The sequence below is a fragment of the Tachyglossus aculeatus genome, chromosome X2 (assembly GCF_015852505.1).
Source record: "Tachyglossus aculeatus isolate mTacAcu1 chromosome X2, mTacAcu1.pri, whole genome shotgun sequence".
NCBI classification, from domain to species: Eukaryota; Metazoa; Chordata; class Mammalia; order Monotremata; family Tachyglossidae; genus Tachyglossus; species Tachyglossus aculeatus.
This window is the reverse complement of record NC_052100.1, coordinates 16,838,623-16,843,272: the sequence shown is the minus strand read 5'-3', so window position 1 is coordinate 16,843,272 and position 4,650 is coordinate 16,838,623. Positions and strand designations below refer to the sequence as shown.

At 46.6% G+C, this 4,650-nt stretch overlaps 1 pseudogene; it reads right to left on the bottom strand.

Annotated features, from left to right (window-relative positions):
• Positions 1 to 522: 522 nt before the first annotated feature.
• LOC119949172 lies at positions 523 to 1,860 on the bottom strand (annotated as a pseudogene).
• Between the last annotated feature and the right edge of the window lie 2,790 nt (positions 1,861 to 4,650).

Here is a 4,650-nt window from a genome sequence, read left to right as displayed (position 1 = left end):
TAGTCTCCATTGCATTTTCAATTCTACAGCAATTAACTCCCCTGAGAGAATCCAGGTATTGGCCTTGATCGGAGTTGTGTGAACTCTAGTGCTCCGTTGTTTGGGGTTCGAGCCGAGGAGAGGAGGGGAGTTCCCGCTAGGGGACCCGAAAGGGCTAACCACGGGGTGGCGCCTCTCGTGTTGAGGTTTGCCATTCCCGAGGCGCACCCCTCTTCAAGGGGCCTAGGATGGCTCGAGGCCATGGAGGGGGAACGTGGGAATGGAAGGAGAGTAACCTTTCCCGGGCAGAGAATTTGTCAGGCCTACTCAAGCAGAGGCAAGGGTGTTGAGGGAGGTCAATCCCAATCTCGGCTGAGGAGGTGGCGCTCGCATACCCGGCCGATGGTTAGTGGCCCTGAGTTTCGACCCCAATAGTTAAGACAAAGGGAGGCGATGGGTCGTAGAGGACCGGAGGAGTGGACAGGAGGAAAGGTGTGGATGAGGCATTTCTCCAACAGGATAAAGAAGGAGATGACTCCGACTTTATAATCCAGGAAAATCCCAGCCCAGCAGATAGTGAGGGCCATAGAGAGCTAGGTGAAGGGGAAGGCGATCCAGAAACTGACCCCACTTATAGACTAGCAGGCCTTCAGTGAAAAAGTGTCCCCTGGGGCAACTGGCACGTTGTTCCTCCTGCCCATCGACTCATAACATACCACCGCCTCCCAGTCCGGCTTTTCTCTGACCTGCATTTCCCAGTCATATCGCCCCGAGATGAGCACCAGGGAGCACAAAACGCGGTCACAGTTTTTGAATCGGTCCTGGTAGTCGTGTACAACCTGAGAGGTTTCCACGAATGTCACACTCCTGCGATCCTGTGACACGACGAGATAGGGACTGGATGTATTTGAGTCCAGGGTCATGTACACTGCGAAGAGACAGAAACGGTCAAGGTTTATTACACCACATGCTATCCCTGCCTTCCACAGGTGTTTTGGAGAGTTTGGCGGTAGAGAGGGGGACATTGCAACGCGGCCCTCACAATAAATGCCTGGAAAAAGGTAGTTTGAGGATTCGGCCATCTTTGTCGCCAGTGTCGCGGTGAGAGCAGCGGTTAGAGCAGCGATGCAGTCTCCATCTGGATGTGTTCTTAGCCCACTGGAATCGGGAAGAGAAGACCTCCTCCGATAGTATCCTCTACCAGGGTTTTGGGAGAGGGAAAAGCACATGTGGGAAGCCAATCAAGATTTCGAAGGGACTATCAGGTCCAAAACGCTCACAATATTAGGGACATGAAATCCCAGCCCATCAGATTGGAGTCCCACAGGAGAACACATGGTTGCCTCTATAAAGGACGCTACCTCGGTCCCTCCTTCTGGAAAATGGTGGCTGTGATAGGTGACAATCTGACAGTCCCAGTCAGGGTCTTACGCTGTAGGTGCTGCGTGAGACTGGACTTTGGGGTGGAATTTTTCAGAGGATCGACTCAGGAAGAGCCCATGGGCTTCCACTCACCTGGCATATCTGCTGAGCATTTCTCTCCTCCCAGTGACCCAGTAAACGGTCAGCTCCAAAGACGTGGTGGCCTTTGGCCATTGCTGCAGCACTGACAAACTCCTGGAGAGAGCAAAGACTTGGTCATAATGAATTCTCTTCAATCTCAGATCTTAGCATGTCACACGGAACTATTACTTTGTGGACTTCCAAGAACCCCCCTGTTGCACCTGGACTCCTTGGCCCTTCATTTCTCGGATCGTCCACAGGGAGCACAGAACACGTACAAACCCGCACAATGTTCCTCTCGCGTCCTAAGGAGAAAGAAAATACTAGATTGATGTTTGGGCTACCGACCTGTTCGCCTTTCACGCGTTCCTGTAACATGGCTCTCCGTGGGGGCACTGCATCAATCCCTCCTGCATCTGTTTCATTTCAAAAGCTAAGAGCTGGGATCCTGATATTCTGTACATACGTTCCCTTCTCCAATGGCTGCCAGTCAACCTAAGCATCGAGCAAAAACTCTTCACTCTCGGCTTCAAGGCTCTCCATCACCTCGCTCCCTCCCTCCCTTTTCTCCTTCTCCAGCCCAGCCCACACCCTCCACTCCTCTGCTGCTAACCTCCTCACTGTACCTCGTTCTCGCCCATCCCGCCGTCGACCCCCGGCCCACGTCCTTCCCCTGGCCTGGAATGCCCTCCCTCCACACATCCGCCAAGCTAGCTCTCCTTCTCCCTTCAAAGCCCGACTGAGAGCTCACCTCCTCCAGAAGGCCTTCCCAGACTGAGACCCCTTTTTCCTCTCCTCCTCCCCATCCTCCCACCCTATCTCCTTCCCCTCTCCACAGCACCTGTATATGCACGTTTGTACAGATTTATTAGTCTATTCATTTTACTTGTACAGTACATATTTTCTATTCTATTTATTTTGTTAATGCTGTGCATCTAGCTTTATTTCTATTTATTCTGATGACTTGACATCTTTCCACATGTTTTGTTTTGTTGCTGGTCTCCCCCTTCTAGACTGTGAGCCCGTTGTTGGGTAGGGACTATCTCTATATGTTGCCAACTGTTGATATAATTTGGTAAGGACTTCAGCCGATTCCTCTCCAGCTGTTAGAAACATTTCAATAGGCAGGCTATCAAAGCCAGGTGCCTAATTTTTGACGAGACAGTGTAAAGATGATCTAATTTCACTTTTCACGACAAGAGGCTCGAATTCAAAAGGAGCTTCTTCAAATACTTCTTGCATATTGCTATCTTTCTGCTGTAGTTCCTGTGTCTATTCTTTCCATCTCTGTTGATTCCACTGGTATCATTTATCATCAGTCCATCTTTGCTTTTGACAAGGCCAGTCCGAGAACAAAACATTCCCTTAATTTCCTTACTCTTCTGAAATAGTGATCTTGTCTGCCCACATTTGTTAGTGACTTCCATTTCTTTACATATACTGTTATAATATTCCTGTTTTTCCTTCCTGGCAGAGCGCTGGAATTCTCGGTTCAGTTCTTTAACCAGGTTGTTTTCTCCTCAGAGTTTTGCTTCCTTCCTTTTTATGGCTACTTCCAGAGTTATGTTTGACATCCACTTTGGCTTTTTCTTCTTCTTGACCTTTTGCAATAATGTTCATTGCAAAATGTTCATGTTTCATTGATGAAATTTTGAATCTTTGTCCACATTTTCTCTGGTTCTTTGGGAGATTAAGTGCCTCAAATCTATTTTTTATGATGCTTAAATATGGGGGAATATTTTTCAGATCATTTTTAGGTAGCTGTAAGTCATGACCGATCTTTCTACGTTTTAACCCGAGTTTATACATTCACAGCTCACGATCTGCTCCACAATCATCTCCAGGATATGTTTTGGCTGCCAAAATAGAACTCCTCCATCTCTTTTTGCAAACAGTATAGTATATTTGATTTCTATATAGTCCATCTTGTGAAGTCCATTTGTACCATCGTCGTTCAGGTTGGATGAAGAAGGTGTTGGCAATAAAAAAGTCATTTGATTCACAGAAATCAATGTCGGCCCCCGGCTTGATTCCAATCTCCAAGGCCATATTTTCCAACAACCTTCATTTCCATTCCATTACCAACTTTTGTATTCCAATCCCTAGTGATAATCAACGCATCTTGCTTGCAGCTTTTTTCAAACTCTCTCTGCACTTCATTGTAAAACCTATCTATTTCTTCTTGCTCTGCATCTGTTGTTGGGGCATACACCTGTGAAGTATTGTCATATTGAATGGTTTTCCTCTCAATCTAACAGATGTCAATCGGTCACTGACAGCACTGTATCCGGTAACTGTCTTAGCAATTTTCTTTGTCACAATTACCGCTACACCATTTCTTCTTATTTTCAGCATGGGTAGAGTAGTAGATGATGTGCTCATACGACTGGGAATGCCCAACATCAGTCTATTTCAGGTCGCTTATTCCTAGAATGTCGACATTCAGTCGGTCCATTTCATTTTTGACTATTCCCAACTTTCCCTGGTTCAAACTTCACACATTCCATGTTCCAATAATCAGGGTATCTATACAGCTTCGGATATTCTTTTCTCGTGTAACAACATCAGCGACCGGAGGTCCTGAAGGCTTTATTCTGGCCACGTCATAAACACCCACGATACTCTGAGACATCGTCTGCTCTGCTCTTCTCCAGTAGCTCTTTGAGTGCCTTCCAACCTGAGGGGCTCATCGTCCAGCACTTTATCTGTTCTGGTATGTATATCCATATAGTTTTCTTGGTAAAATACGGAAGTGGCTTACCCCTGCCTCTCTCCGTGCAGTGAAAATCTAAGTCTCTGGTATTGTCTTTGATCCACATATTGATAATTTGATCAATTTTCAGCTATGTGACCTGGGGCAAGTCACTTAGCTTCTCTGTGCCTCAGTTACCTCATCTGAAGAATGGGGAATTAAGACTGTGAGCCCCACGTGGGACAACCTGATCACTTTTTATCCTCCCCAGCGCTTAGAACAGTGCTTTGCACATTAACAAATGCCATTATTATTATTATTATTATGGATACAAGGAAATCTGGTTGGACAAAGTCCCTATCCAACATGTACCTCACAGTCTCAATCCCCATTTTACAGATGAGGTAATTGAGGCCTAGGGAAGTGAAGTGACTTGTCCAAGGTCACACAGCAGACAAGTGGTAGAGTTATTTGCC